A 15,295-nucleotide genomic window follows, 5' to 3' on the forward strand; every position below is an offset into this window, starting at 1 on the left:
ATGTATAATTTGGAAAAATCAAAGAGAAGAAGTCTTCTTTAATATAGACCAATGCAGGCCCTCTTGCATTAGCCAAGATAAGTCAGACTATGGCAAACCTATTCAAAACAAACAAAACTTAGTTCAACACATCAAAGTTATATTTCTTGCTTAAATCACAAGCTGGTGCAGGTCAGGCAACTCTCCTGAATGGCTTTCCTCCAAACAGTGACTCAGAGCTCCCTGCAGGTTCCATCCTGCACTTTCACCAGCTAGGAGCCTTTCACTACTTGATGTATGGGAGAAGGGAGGTGGTGTGGCCAACAGCACGGCTGAAGCTGTGCCTGGAAGAAAACCGGTACCGTTAAATGTATATATAGCGTGCATGCTTAGTCGCTCAGTTGTTTCCCACTCTTTGCAACCCTTTGGACTGTAGCCCACCAGGATCCTCTGACCATGGGATTTTCCAGGCAGGAATACTGGAGTGGGTTGCCATTCCCTTCTCCAGGACATCTTCCCGACCCAGGGATCCTATGTCTCCTGAATTGCAGGCACATTCTTTACCCACTGAGCAATCGGGGAAGCTACTAAATCTATATATTAAAATATAAATAAGGTTGAACACCAGTGATGTAAACGTCCAACTCAAAAACTTTCAGAAAAGGAACAGCAAATTAACTCCCACCCCTAACAAACAGAAGGGAAGAATAAAGAGCAGAAATCAATGAAATAGAAAAAAGACATGCAATAGAGAAAAATCAACAGTCAAAAGTGTTTTCTTTGAATGCTGCTGCTGCTGCTGCTAAGTCACTTCAGTCGTGTCTGACTCTGTGTGACCCCATAGACGGTAGCCCACCAGGCTCCCCTGTCCCTGGGATTCTCCAGGCAAGAACACTGGAGTGGGTTGCCATTTCCTTCTCCAATGCATGAAAGTGAAAAGTAAAAGTGAAGTCGGTCAGTCGTGTGCAACTCTTTGTGACCCCATGGACTGCAGCCTACCAGGCTCCTCTGTCCATGGGATTTGCCAGGCAAGAGTACTGGAGTGGGGTGCCATCGCCTTCTCCATTCTTTGAATAGGTTAATGCAATTAATAAATGCCTGGCAAGGCAGATATAGAGAAGGGAAAAAATGAGAGAGAGAGAGAGAATACAAATACCAAAATCAGATATAAAAACAATGAAACATCACAACAGACCTTACATATTTTAAAAGAATAATGAGAGAGTATCATAAACAATTCAATGCCACTAAATTGGCATTCTACATGCACATATTTATGTCAATAAATTGAAACTTTTAGGTGAAATATTTAATTTTGTTGAAAATAATTTATCAACATAGCCACAAGAATAGAAAATACCAATAGTTGTATATCTACCAAAGAAATTGAATCTGATGTTAAAACTCTTCCACAAAGGAAACTGCAAGCCCAAATGGAATCACAAAAATTTAAGGTATAAATAATACCAATCTAAACAGATGAATCCAGAGAATAGCAGAGGAGAAACATCCCAACTCATTTAGTAAGCCTTGCAAAAACTCGATACTTTGATACCAGAAAGATATTACAAGAAAGAAAAATTATTAGCCAACGTCACAGGCTGAAAAATTTAAAGGAGCAATGGCAAGCCTATGCGGTAAACGATAACCGTCTCCACCACAGTGTGCTTTTCTGGTCATTGGATATTCCTTTTGTTTCCTTCTTTCACAAGTGCAATAATTGCTCTTCATGGGAAACAACCCAAAATCCAATCTGTCATTGTGTTTCATAGTCCTCTCTGCTGGGAACACGTGACTGCTTTTAGACTGTGCACTAAAAGGGCAGGTTGTCCATCCCACACCCGTGTCTGTGATACTGTTGCTCAGTTGTATTTGACTCTTTGCAACCCCATGGACTGTAGCCCACTAGGCTTCTGTGTCCATGGAATTTCCCAGGCAAGAATACTTTTGAGAGGGTTGCCATCTCCTACTCCAGGGGATCTTCCAGGCATCTTGCATCTCCTGCTTTGGCAGGTAGATTCTTTAACACTGAACTACTTGGGTTAGCTGACCCATACCCATGCCAACATACAAATATGCAGTGATGGAACAGGAATAGGATAACTTCAATTAACATTCCCCTTCAGAAAGGGGAGAATGAGAGACCCACAGTGGTCTCTGTCCCACAGCTACACTGGTGTGACTCTGCTGAATACACTGGTATTACACTGCTGAAGTACCAGCGGGCAGCCTTTAGAATTACTGCCTAGCCTGAGCAGGATCTCTCCTCTCCTGTTCTTTGCAATCCTTGGCACTACCCTGGGAGGGGCTTCCTCTTGGACCCTTATTCTCTTTGTCCATATCTAAAGAGAGAACTGGGGAGAAAGCTCTCTTAGGGGCTGTGCAACTTCCTCCCAGAAGGCTTAACTGTTTATGGCTTAACTGAAGAACTCAAACTTTTTACACACACCTGTGGTTTCTTTGACAACACAGCTTCCTCAAAAATTTGCTTAGTTTCTGACCTATTTGCACCCAGACCATTCTATTTGCCAATATTCACCCTCAGTGTTCCATTTGTAAGACATAGTTTTCATGTTTACTTTATTCTTTTGCCTTCTTGCCCCCACATACTCTCAGTGTGAGAGTGATTTACTTAAAGCTAGCTGGTGAAGCTAGCTGGCACAAAAGAACCCACATTTCATCAGATATTTTCCATGATTCACTTTCAACCGAGATATTTTCTTGGGCCTTTGTCATGCAAAAACCTTTAAATTCCCATCTCTTACTATTTGGGAACCAAAAGCAGTCAGCTTTTCTAACTCTGCAGGCCTCAGTATCCTGGACTTTGTCTATTGCATTTAATTTAATTAACAAAGCCATCAATCTTGTGCTTTTAAATTTAAATTAAAAGATGTAAATTTTTATACCACGATATTCACCCTTTTAAGAAGTACAATTTAGTGTTTTTTCGGTATACCTACACAGCCGTGCAGCCATCACCCCTGTCTCATTTCAGAATACTTTCATCACCTCCCAAAAAACCTTGCAATCATTAGCAGTCATTCCCCGTTTCCCATTCCTCTATGCCCTAGATTCATCCGTTTTCTGACTCTGTACATTTTCTTATCCTAGATATTTCATATAAACGGAATATGCGATCTTCTGTGTCAGGTTTCTTCCAATTAGCATAATTTTTCAGGGTTCAATTACTTTGTAATATAAATCAGTACTTCATTTCTTTTTATGGCTGAATAATATTCTATTGTGAAGATATACTATATTTTGTTTATTCATTTGTCTATGAACATGTGGACTGTTTCCACTTTGGGGCTCTTATGAATAATGCTGCCATGAATATTTGTGTAGAAGTTCTTGTGTGGATGTATGTTTTCATTTCTCTCTGACAGCTGTCTAGGGGTGTATATGTTTTACTTTCAACCTATTTCTGTCTTTGAAGCTAACACATGTCTCTTGTAGACAGCATATAGTTGGGTCATGGGTGTTTGATTGTCTGTTGGATTTTTATTTATTCCTCCAGTCTGGCCAATTCTATTCTGAGTTCATCTTTTCCTTGTAGTACCTTGACAACTGCAGCCAGAAGTAGCCAACATACACTACTAATGTTCTGTTTTTCAATCCCTTCTCCTAGATAATAAATGGTATAAATTTATACCATTTATTATCTACAAAAGTGAAGTTAATAAATATGGGTTATGCCCCCCAAGTTAGATCAGTTAATAATGTTTCAGCACTACAGTGTTAAGATATTTCTAGCCTTCAACATTAGTTTCCTGCTCAGTATACCACTAGAGTGTTAAGCTGTTAGAGCCGTGCCCTACTTCAGTCAGTTCAGTTCAGTTCAGTTCAGTTGCTCAGTCGTGTCCGACTCTTTGCGATCCCATGAATTGCAGCACGCCAGGCCTCCCTGTCCATCACCATCTCCTGGAGTTTACTCAGACTCACGTCCATCGAGTCGGTGATGCCATCCAGCCATCTCATCCTCGGTCGTCCCCTTCTCCTCCTGCCCCCAATCCCTCCCAGCATCAGAGTCTTTTCCAATGAGTCAACTCTTCACATGAAGTGGCCAAAGTACTGGAGTTTCAGCTTTAGCATCATTCCTTCCAAAGAACACCCAGGACTGATCTCCTTTAGAATGGATTGGTTGGATCTCCTTGCAGTCCAAGGGACTCTCAAGAGTCTTCTCCAACACCACAGTTCAAAAGCATCAATTCTCCAGCGCTCAGCTTTCTTCACAGTCCAACTCTCACATCCATACATGACTACTGGAAAACCCGTAGCCTTGACTAGACGGACCTTTGTTGGCAAAGTAATGTCTCTGCTTTTGAATATGCTATCTAGGTTGATCATAACTTTCCTTCCAAGGAGTAAGCGTCTTTTAATTTCGTGGCTACAGTCACCATCTGCAGTGATTTTGGAGCCCAAATAAATAGTCTGATACTGTTTCCACTGTTACCCCATCTATTTGCCATGAAGTTATGGGACCAGATGCCAAGATCTTAGTTTTCTGAATGTTGAGCTTAAAGCCAACTTTTTCACTCTCCTCTTTCACTTTCATCAAGAGGCTCTATTGTTCCTCTTCACTTTCTGCCATAAGGGTGGTGTCATCTGCATATCTGAGGTTATTGATATTTCTCCCGGCAATCTTGATTCCAGCTTGTGCTTCTTCCAGCCCAGAGTTCCTCATGATGTACTCTGCATATAAGTTAAATAAGCAGGGTGACAATAGACAGCCTTGACGTACTCCTTTGCCCTACTTAGAGGTACCAATATCTGTATCAGTATGAAATGTATGTTAAAGTACAATAAGCTATACTACAATAATAAATAAACCCAAAACTCTAAATGGTCTAATCTGACAAAGGTTTATTTCTCACTTATATCACTGTCCAATGCAGGTCAGGAAACTCTTCTACATTGCCCTCCCCATGCAGTAACAAGTTCCTTACAAATGGCAATTTAGCCATCTCAGAGCTCTTCAATTCTAGAACCATAGACAGGAAAGAGAGAGTGACCCAGAGTGCAGAGAGGTTCTGGCCTGGCTTGAAAAAGGTATATATCACTCCTCCACATATGGAAGGGGCCAGACTTAGTTATATGTCTCCAGCTCTACTGCAGTGCAGATGGAAAGCTTACAGGAGCACATTGATATTTGATGATCCCTAGCAGTCTGCACCCTACCTACCCCTATTCTCTACATAAATTGAAGTTTCCCCTCTAAAGTGGCGCAAGGATAGTTAGAAATCACTGTTTTATGAATACAGGCCATCCGGAGCAGGAAGAGGTATCATCATGGCTAAGGGCTGTGGGCTCTGGAGCCAGGCTGTCTGGGTTCATATCTTGGATCTACTTAATAATAATTCTATTGCTATGGCTCCATACTTCACTCCTATAAGTTCAGTTGCTCATCTTCAAGTGGGGTTTAAGTAGTATCTAGCTAGCTCCTTGGCTTATTGTCAAGATGAAATGAGACAACCCATGTATTTAAAAACAGGGCGGTGCCTAGCACATGGAAGTATATCAGGAAAGTGAAAATGAAGTCACTCAGTCATGTCCGACTCTTTGCCACCCCATGGACTGTAGCCCACCAGGCTCCTCCATCCACGGGATTTTCCAAGCAAGAACACTGGAATGGGTTGCCATTTCCTTCTCCAGGGGATCCTCCCAACCTAGGGACTGAACCCAGGTATCCTGCATTGCAGCAGACTCTTTCTACCATCTGAGCCACCAGGGAATCCCTGGTGATCTGATATGATATGAAATCATCTACATCAGAGGTATTAGCTCTTATTAAATAGGTTAAAGAGTTAGAAACTAATGGGAAAGGAAATAAAACCATAGAATGAATATTATTGCCATTAATGATATTTTCTTCCGCATGCCTGATTGGAAATGTGTTTGTCTGGGGCATCCCATGTAGCAGCAGGAAAGTGTAAGGCCAGACAGATAAGCCACTAATGGGCCTATTTATGTGAGAGGAATGGGCATTAGCTCTCACAAGTGCAAGGTCCAAGTGTGAGAATGGTCCCCCAAGGAGAGACTTAATTGGAGTGCAATTTAAATCTTGATCACACACCTACCCCCAGGAGAGTGGAGCTGCCTGTATGGTGTCAGGAAGCCTGGACTCTACCTTGACTGCCTCTGATATTCCAAGCCACATGGCCCCGCAGAGCCCAGGAAGAAGGACTCTGAGGGACCATGGGCTCTTCCTGCTGCTACAGCTAAGAGGTGATGTTGCAAGGAGTCTATAGAGAAAAAGTCCTCACCTGAGCTATGTGTGGTCTGTCCAGTGTTTGAATTCAGCATTTTCACCTGAGAGAGAAAAAAGCATAGGTTCTGCAGTCAGACTGAGTTCAAACCCTAACTCTGAGTCTCAGTTAACTGTGTGAACCTAAACCAGTCACTACCTCCTCCAAACCTGACAGTCATTGTCCGTGCGCTGAAATTTGTATTTTTATCGTGTTGGCTGCCATCTATTTGCCTCTCCACATCCACTCTCCACTCTTCTCTACACTGAAGAGTAGAGGAGTGCAGAGAGGCTGGAGTCCCGGGAGGCTGGCCTCTAAGAATCCTGTCAAGGGACTCCATTGCTCTCTGGCTTCTGATTGTGTCCAAGAAATGGGCAGGTGAGAGGAAAGTGGAAACTTGGTATTTATTTCCTTAGATTCCACACTGCTGGGTTTCTGAAAGTTGGTTGTGACCCTCTCCCCCAAACCACAGCTGCTTTTCAGCCAGCTTTCTCCTTTACAGTTTTCTCCACAGGCTTCATAAACCACTACTTCCTCCTTCCTCTTCAGGCTTGGCACAGAACAGCTCCCTGCTATCACAGCCCCAAGATACTCTAACATATCTGGCTGCTTTCCCTAAGCTCTTCCCTCTTAATCCCCTTAATAATGTGCTTCAGTGACCCACTTTTGAGTGCCAGGACCTTTTGACTGATAGAACTATGTGCTTGCAGCAGACACCCTTTGGGTGACTAACTGGTTCACACTGATTCCCTTTCTCTGAGAACACCCCTTATACAAAGGCGAGGGGCCCCAGTGGCTGTGCCTGTAATATACGTCCCTTCAACCTGACTGGCCCGAGGATACATATCTGGCCCCCCCTGCAAAAAAAAAGTCTGACACTGTTTCCGCTGTTTCTCCATCTATTTCCCATGAAGGGATAGGACCAGATGCCATGATCTTCGTTTTCTGAATGTTGAGCTTTAAGCCAACTTTTTCACTCTCCTCTATATGTCATTGAAGTGAAGTGAAGTGAAGTGATCCAGTCGTGTCTGACTCTTTGTGACCCCATGGACTGCAGTCTACGAGGCTCCTTAGTCCATGGAATTTTCCAGGCAAGAGTACTGGAGTGGGTTGCCATTTCCTTCTCCAGGGGATCTTCCCAACTCAGGGATTGAACCTGGGTCTCCCGCACTGCAGGCAGACGCTTTTACCGTCTGAGCCACTAGGGAAGCCCCTATATGTCATTAGGGAAATCCAATTAAAACAACAATGAGATACTGCCACATGCATGTTAAAAATTCAGAATATTGACAACACTAAATGCTGATGAGGCTGTGGAGCCATAGAAACTCCAAGTCATTGCTGATGAAAATGCAAAATGGCATAGCCACTTTGGAAGACAGTTTGAAAATTCTTACAAAATTAACCACACTCTTACCACACCACTCAGTAATTATGCTTCTTGGTATTTTCCCACATGAGTTGAAAACTTATGTCTACACAGATGTTTATAGCAGATTTATTCATAACTGCCCCAAACTGGAAGCAACCAAGATGTCCTTCAGAAGGCTACTCGACAAATAAGACGTGGTACATTCAGACAATGGAATATTATTCAATTCTTAAAGGAAATGAGCTTTCAAACCATAGAAAGAACAGAAGAAACAAATGTATATGGACTTTATGATATGTCAATGTAGTTCTGGCAAAAGAAAATGAAAGTATGGACATGAGACAATATGTGTGAATATACTAAAGTTCTCTTTTGACTATATGTTACTGGACAAATGTGAGAACTATTAATTATTAATTATCAGAAGGATGCCCTCAGAAGTACAATGTAAATTTGTAGTCCATGTATGTGGTCATGAAATGGTTAAAAACCAACCCCCACCCCCAACTGGAAGATGCTTAATGGTAGGAATCCAGAGGGTGGAAAATCAATGACTGGGCAGTAAGGCGCTTTTGGCAGTCAGCATCCACCCTGATCAAGAGTCTGTGGTCATGGCCTGGCCCAGTGTGAGGCACAGATGGAAGCTGGAAGAGACACTCAGATGCATCTAGATCCTGCTCTTCGACTAGAGAGAATGGCAGAAGCTCCCCAGAGGGATCCAAACTGGGGAACTTTGGAAGCAAGACTGGGCTTCCCTGATGGTTCAGACGGGAAGCAACCTAGATGTTCGTTGGCAGATGAATGGATAAGAAAGCTGTGGTACATATACACAATGGAATATCACTCAGCCATTAAAAAGAACATATTTGAATCAGTTCTACTGAGGTGGATGAAACAGGAGCCTATTATACAGAGTGAAGTAAGTCAGAAAGAAAAACACCAATGCAGTATGAGTGAGTGAAGTCGCTCAGTCGTCTCTAACTCTTTGTGACCCCATGGACTGTAGCCTACCAGGCTTCTCTGTCCCTGGAATTTTCCAGGCAAGGGTACTGGAGTGGGTTTCCATTTCCTTCTCCAGGGGATCTTCAACGCATATATATGGAATTTAGAAAGATAGCAATAATGACCCTATATGCAAGACAGCAAAAGAGAGACAGATGTAAGGAACAGACTTTTGGACTCTGTGGGAGAAAGCAACGGTTGGATGATTTGATAGAATAGAATTGAAACATGTATATTCAGTTCAGTCACTCAGTCATGTCCGACTCTTTGTGACCCCATGAGTCTCAGCACACCAGGCCTCCCTGTCCATCACCATATGTGAAATAGATGACCAGTCCAGGTTCAATGCATGAGACAGGGCGCTCAGGGCTGGTGCACTGGGACAACCCTGAGGGATGGGATGGGAAGGGAAGTGGGAGGGGGGTTCAGGATGGGGCACACAGGTATACCCATGGCTGATTCATGTCAATGTATGGAAGAACCACTACAATATTGTAAAGTAGTTAGCCTCCAATTAAAAAAAAAAAGAATCTGCCTTCAACACAGAAGACCTGGGTTTGATCCTTGGGTTGGGAAGATCCGATGGCGAAAGAAATGGCAACCCACTCCAGTATTCTTGCCTGGAGAATTCCACGGGCAGAGGAACCTGGTGGGCTACAGTTCATGGGGATCATAAAGAGTTAGACACAACTTAGAGACTCTCACTCACTTGGAAGCAAGGCTGGAACGAGCAATTTCAGCCAGGTGGCAGTAGGCAGAGTAGAGCCAGCAATATGCACAGGTACAAAAGATAAGGTGAATATAGCTGGTACACTTTGTTGTACAGCAGAAACCAACTCAACACTGTAAAGCAATTACACTCTAATACAGGAAAAAAAAGTAAAGTGAGGTCGAAGATGAAAAATGTCAGGTTGAGAACAAGAAGGATCAAGAGCAAGCCAGAACACAGCCTGCAGAGCTGCCAGGAGAGTGTACGCACGCATGCTCAGTTGTGTCTGGCCCTTTGCAACCCCATAGAGTATAACCCACAAGGCTCCTCTGTCCATGAAATTTCCTGCGCGAGAATACTGGAGTGGGTCACCATTTCCTTCTCCAGGGGATCTTCCTGACCCAGGGGTGAAACCCACATCTCTGCGTCTCCTTCACTGGCAGGCGGGTTCTTTACCACTAGCGCCACCTGGTCAGGAGAGGTTCAGAAGCAAAGCTGTAAAGCAGACAGCACTGGGGCCAGGTTTGCTTGTTTGTTTTTAACTGCAGCACAGTTGATACACAACACGTTATAAGTTTCAGATGAACAGCACAGTGACGCAAATTTTCAAAGGCTACATTACATTTATAGTTATTATAAAATATTGGTTATATTTCCTGTTGCTGCTGCTACTGCTAAGTTGCTCAGTCGTGTCTGACTCTGTGCGACCCCGTGGATTGCAGTCTACCAGGCTCCTCCATCCATGGGATCTTCCAGGCAAGAGTACTGGAGTGGGTTGCCATTGCCTTCTCCTATATTTCTGTGGTATACAGTATATCCTTGTAGCTTATTTATTTTGTACATAATAGTTTGTGCCTCTTATCCTCTACACCTGTACTGCTCCTTCCCCTTCCCTCTCCCCCTTGCTAACCACTTGTTTGTCCTCTATACCTGCGAGTTCTTTACTGTTCTAGTCACTAGTTTTTCTTTCTTAGGTTCCAAATATATGTCAAATCACACAGCATTTGTCTTTCTCTATCTGACTTATTGCACTAATCAAATACCCTCCAAATCTATCCACGTTGTTGCAAGCGGCAAGATTTCATCCTTTGTTATATTCAATTGCATATATAGCCATATCTTCTTTATCCGTTCATCTGTTGATGGACACTCAGGTTGCTTCCATACCTTGGCTGCTGTGAATGATGCTGCTCTGAACATTGGGGTACCCATATCTTTTCGAATTAGTGTTTTCATTTTGGGGGGATTATAGATTAGAGCCTGTTTAAATGTCATACTGACACCCTGACCCAAAGGCTGTTCCTGGTATTTTAAGGAGTTCATGCAGAACCAGAGGCACTGCGTGAAATTAAACCTCTTCAAACACATAGTCGCTGAAGACTTGCTCCTTTACTGTGAACTTTGAGCAACTGCTGGTGGAAAGACTCAAAATTTCCCTCTCTTAATACTGAACCCCATTTTAAGAAAGTAAATCATTTCAGCGTAGATAATGCGGTGTGCAGACAGCTTGAGACAAAGAAGAGGATTAAGAACTAAAGCCAGGGTAAGACAACAAAAGGCGAGGATCCTGACAGAATCGGGACAGAGGTGAGTCCTCAGCCACGGCTGCCTGCCACTGTCACCACCCCTAATGAAGAGGAATTAGCATCAACACCTGAACAACTCTTCACCTTCTGTGTGGTTTCCTGCGTACATACATTCACTTCAGTCCACTGGTACAGTTCTCATTGCCAGGCATCAGCTCGGTCCTTCTAGACTCACCTTTTTGCTGTCATTGTCTTTCTAGAGTTCCAAGGGAAGCCCCTCTCTGGGTGTGGTGATAAGACACCTGCCATGATAGAAAGACACCTTGGCCTGGTGGCTTCCGACAGGCAGTCACTGCTTTGACCCTGGTTCCAGATTAAGCAGATCCAGTAACAGCTCTCCCCACCTACCCCACCCTCACCCTTAGAAACTCATATAATAAGCCAGAGCGTAAGAGAACAAGGCCTGAATAGGCCTCATCCCCATGTGGGTGTGCCGCTTGTTACACAAGCACGTGGGTTAATTAAGAAGCAAAGTCCAGACTAAAAACTAGGTCAGACAGACATAAAGAGGCCCAAGAAACAAGCACGCAGATCGCTGAGATATGACCAAGGAAACTCCCAGCAGCTGAGCTACTAGGTCATTAGGAATGTGTTGCTAGGAGAGGTCCAGTCTTGCAAGTTGACTGAGCATCCTTCTTCCCCGAGGCCTGAAGGAGTGCAGCCACAGTCCCAGGAATACAGGCAGGGGAGGAGGGGGTGGGAGAGCTCTGCAAAACCCCCTCAGGAGCTGCTGCTCCCTAGCTCACCTCGGGGTAGAGCCTGCCCTGGGTTGTGGGCAGCAGAACAGAAGGCAGAGTTTCCAAAAGCTTGGCCCACCACTTTCCTCATTTTGAGAAAATTCTTCAGCAGCGCTGCGACCCCCTAGAACCTCAAGTCGCTCCCAAAGGAAACGTGCTCAGGGGCCCAGCTTCCCGTTTTGCCTTCTTCAAAGGTGAACATTTTATCTCTCGCTGTTTTTTTAATAAATATATTTGTCGCTATTAGGGTTAGGGTTAGGGTTGTTTGTTTTCTTCCTCCAAATCAAGAACTTCAATAACCACACAGCAACACAAATCAAAGGAAACTGCTAAGTGGTCATTTCCAGGACTCCTGCCAAAACTCCCAGGGAGAATTTGTGTCACCGTGTCTCCTTGGAACTGAAGACCACAGATTCCAGTTTGTTTAAGATTCTTTCCATGTGGACCATTTTAAAAAATCTTTATTGAACTTGTTACAGTATTGCTTCTGTTTTATGATTTTTGGGTTTTGGGCCACAAGGCATGTGGGATCTTAGCTCCCTGGCCAGGAATCAAACCGGTACCCCTGTACTGGAAGGCAAAGTCTTAACCACTGGTCCACCAAAGAAGTTCCCAGGTTCCAGTTTTAATGTGGAGGCAAAAATGAGTTTCTTTGAACCATTTCCTTTAAAAAGAGCCACAGAGGAACATCCTGTATGTCACTCCTGGACTCTCCTACACCAAGAAGTGCTGGGAATTGTTTGCAGGTACAGATAACACACCGCACCTTCCCTCGGATATCCTCAGGACCACTGCAGCCATTCCACATCCTACACTTGATGGAGCTGACTGACCACGTGGAAAACTACCCACAAAGAGCTGTGAAAGAAAGCTGCATGGAAAGTCACAGAACATCACAAGGGACAACTGCACTGCTTGGGGTGGTGCCAGCCTTCATGTAATACTCTGGCCTCTAATGAGGAAAGGAAGTAAAAGTTCAAGAGACACATTTAGAGGTGCCTGCTCTATCTACATCCCCTTCTCTGGGATCTGCCCCTGTCGCTAGCCCCTTTGACTTACGTGGTCACTCATTCATCTATTGCACAGATGCTTATCCAGCATCTCCTGTATGTCAAGCACTGTGGTAAGTGGAGATACAAAAAAAATGAACAAGACCGACAAGGGCCCTTCCTTTCAGAGCTAATTTTTTGGTGGAAGATTTAAATGATATGCAAATAAACAAAGACGATCACTTTAGATAATGACACTTGCTATGAATTTTTTCATATGCAAACAAAACAAAGTGATGTTCTAGGAAGTCATTTCAGAGAAGGCAATGGCACCCCACTCCAGTACTCTTGCCTGGAAAATCCCATGGACGGAGGAGCCTGGTAGGCTGCAGCCCATGGGGTCGCCAAGAGTCTGACATGACTGAGCAACTTCACTTTCACTTTTCACTTTCATGCATTGGAGAAGGAAATGAAACCCACTTCAATGTTCTTGCCTGGAGAATCCCAGGGACAGGAGAGACTGGTGGGCTGCCGTCTTTGGGGCTGCACAGAGTCGGACACAACTGAAGCGACTTAGCAGCACTGGTGAGTCATTTGAGAGAAGAGCTGCCTACTCTAGATAGAATAGACTAGGAAAACCTCTCTGAAGAGGTAAATATGAGCTTACCCATGAATGAGAAGGAGTTATGGCTGCAAGGAACATTCTAGACAAAAGGAAGAGCAATGCAAAGGTCTGAGGCAGAAATGAGAGAACAACAGAAAGGCCAAAGTGGTTGAAGCATATGAAACAAGGGAGGGTGGTAGAAGGAGTTTCTAGAAGAGGTGAGACCATGGTAAAACTCTTGGGTTTTATTTTAAATGCAAAAAGAAATCACTGGAGAATCTTAAACAAGAGAGTGGCATAATCTGGATAGATATTTTTTAGTACAAACGCCCTTCCATATTTTATTCGCTAAGGCACAGCTGATTTCTCCATTAAGAACATGTTTACAAGTCAGGTGAGGAAATTATTCATTCTAATCCATTAGCAAGTCTTGTTTTGACTGAATCTTTAAATAACTTCTGATAATCAGTGCATCTTCACTCTTAGACTTCAAACAAGATAAAATAATTGTTTTCTTCTTCTTTATTTAGAATTATTGTAGATTTAGAAACAGTGTCAGCCTTTATTTTTTTGTGCTCCAAAATCACTGCAGATGGTGATTGCAGCCATGAAATTAAAAGACGCTTACTTCTTGGAAGGAAAGTTATGACCAACCTAGACAGCATATTCAAAAGCAGAGACATTACTTTGCCAACAAAGGTCCATCTAGTCAAGGCTATGGTTTTTCCAGTGGTCATGTATGGATGTGAGAGTTGGACTGTGAAGAAAGCTGAGTGCCGAAGAACTGATGCTTTTGAACTGTGGTGTCAGAGAAGGCTCTTGAGAGTCCCCTGGACTGCAAGGAGATCCAACCAGTCCATTCTAAAGGAGATCAGTCCTGGGTGTTCTTTGGAAGGAATGATGCTAAAGCTGAAACCCACCTCATGCGAAGAGTTGACTCATTGGAAAAGACTCTGATGCTGGGAGGGATTGGGGGCAGGAGGAGAAGGGGACGACCAAGGATGAGATGGCTGGATGGCATCACCGACTGGATGGACATGAGTTTGAGTGAACTCCGGGAGTTAGTGATGGACAGGGAGGCCTGGCGTACTGCGATTCATGGAGTCTCAAAGAGTTGGACACAACTGAGCGACTGAACTGAACTGAAGCCCAATCCAAAGAATTTCTCCCAAAAAACAAATACTTTAAATAACTCCTTGATTCTCACAAGGAAAACAAATGCTGTGCAAATACTCCCATCACCAAATTGTAAATGGTCATAGCATTAAATTCTATTTGTGATTAGGTCAGGGGTTAGTAAACTTTTTCTGTAAAGATCCAGATAGTAAATATTCGAGGCTTTGAGACCATAAGGGCTCTATCATAACCTCACAACTCTGTCCTTATAGTGCAAAAGCAGCCATAACAATACATAAGTGACTGCCTATAGCTGTGTTCCAATACAACTTTATTTATAAGCACTAAAATTTGAATTTCATATAATTTTCATTTGGCGTGCTGCAGTCCATGTGGTTGCAAAGAGTCAGATATGACTGGGCAACTGAACAATAACAGCAATAACTTTCATGTGATTGAAATATTATTATTCTTTTGATTTTTTTGCTAGACGTTAGCACTATTCTTGGCTTGTGTGTGCTAAATCGCTTCAGTCATGTCCGACTCTTTGTGACCCCATGGGCTGTAGCCCGCCAGGCTCCTCTGTCCATGGGATTTCTCAGGTGAGAATACTGGAATAGGTTGCCATGACCTCCTCCAGGAGATCTTCCTGACCCAAGGATCGAACCCTTCAGTTCAGTTCAGTTCAGTCGCTCAGTCGTGTCCAACTCTTTGTGACTCCATGAATCGCAGCACGCCAGGCTTCCCTGTCTATCACCAACTCCCAGAGTTCACTCAGACTCATGTCCATCGAGTCCGTGACGCCATCCAGCCATCTCATCCTCGGTCGTCCCCTTCTCCTCCTGCCCCCAATCCCTCCCAGCATCAGAGTCTTTTCCAGTGAGTCAACTCTTTGCATGAGGTGGCCAAAGTACTGGAGCTTCAGCTTTAGCATCATTCCTTCCAAAGAAATCCCA

The 15,295-nt window shown here is 43.7% G+C and overlaps 2 long non-coding RNA genes across 3 annotated transcripts in view; both read right to left on the reverse strand.

Annotated features, from left to right (window-relative positions):
* LOC121816690 (uncharacterized) overlaps window positions 1-15,295 on the reverse strand; it is a 91,716-nt gene that overhangs the window by 12,801 nt on the left and 63,620 nt on the right. The window lies entirely within an intron of this gene.
* On the reverse strand, window positions 1,267-11,209 carry LOC132657873 (uncharacterized). Its single transcript, XR_009596631.1, has 3 exons — window positions 11,069-11,209; window positions 6,243-6,288; window positions 1,267-4,671 (listed from the first exon to the last, which is right to left on the reverse strand). It is a non-coding gene; the product is annotated as an uncharacterized LOC132657873 (long non-coding RNA).

Source organism: Ovis aries, chromosome 15 (genome assembly GCF_016772045.2).
Source record: "Ovis aries strain OAR_USU_Benz2616 breed Rambouillet chromosome 15, ARS-UI_Ramb_v3.0, whole genome shotgun sequence".
Lineage (NCBI taxonomy): Eukaryota > Metazoa > Chordata > Mammalia > Artiodactyla > Bovidae > Ovis > Ovis aries.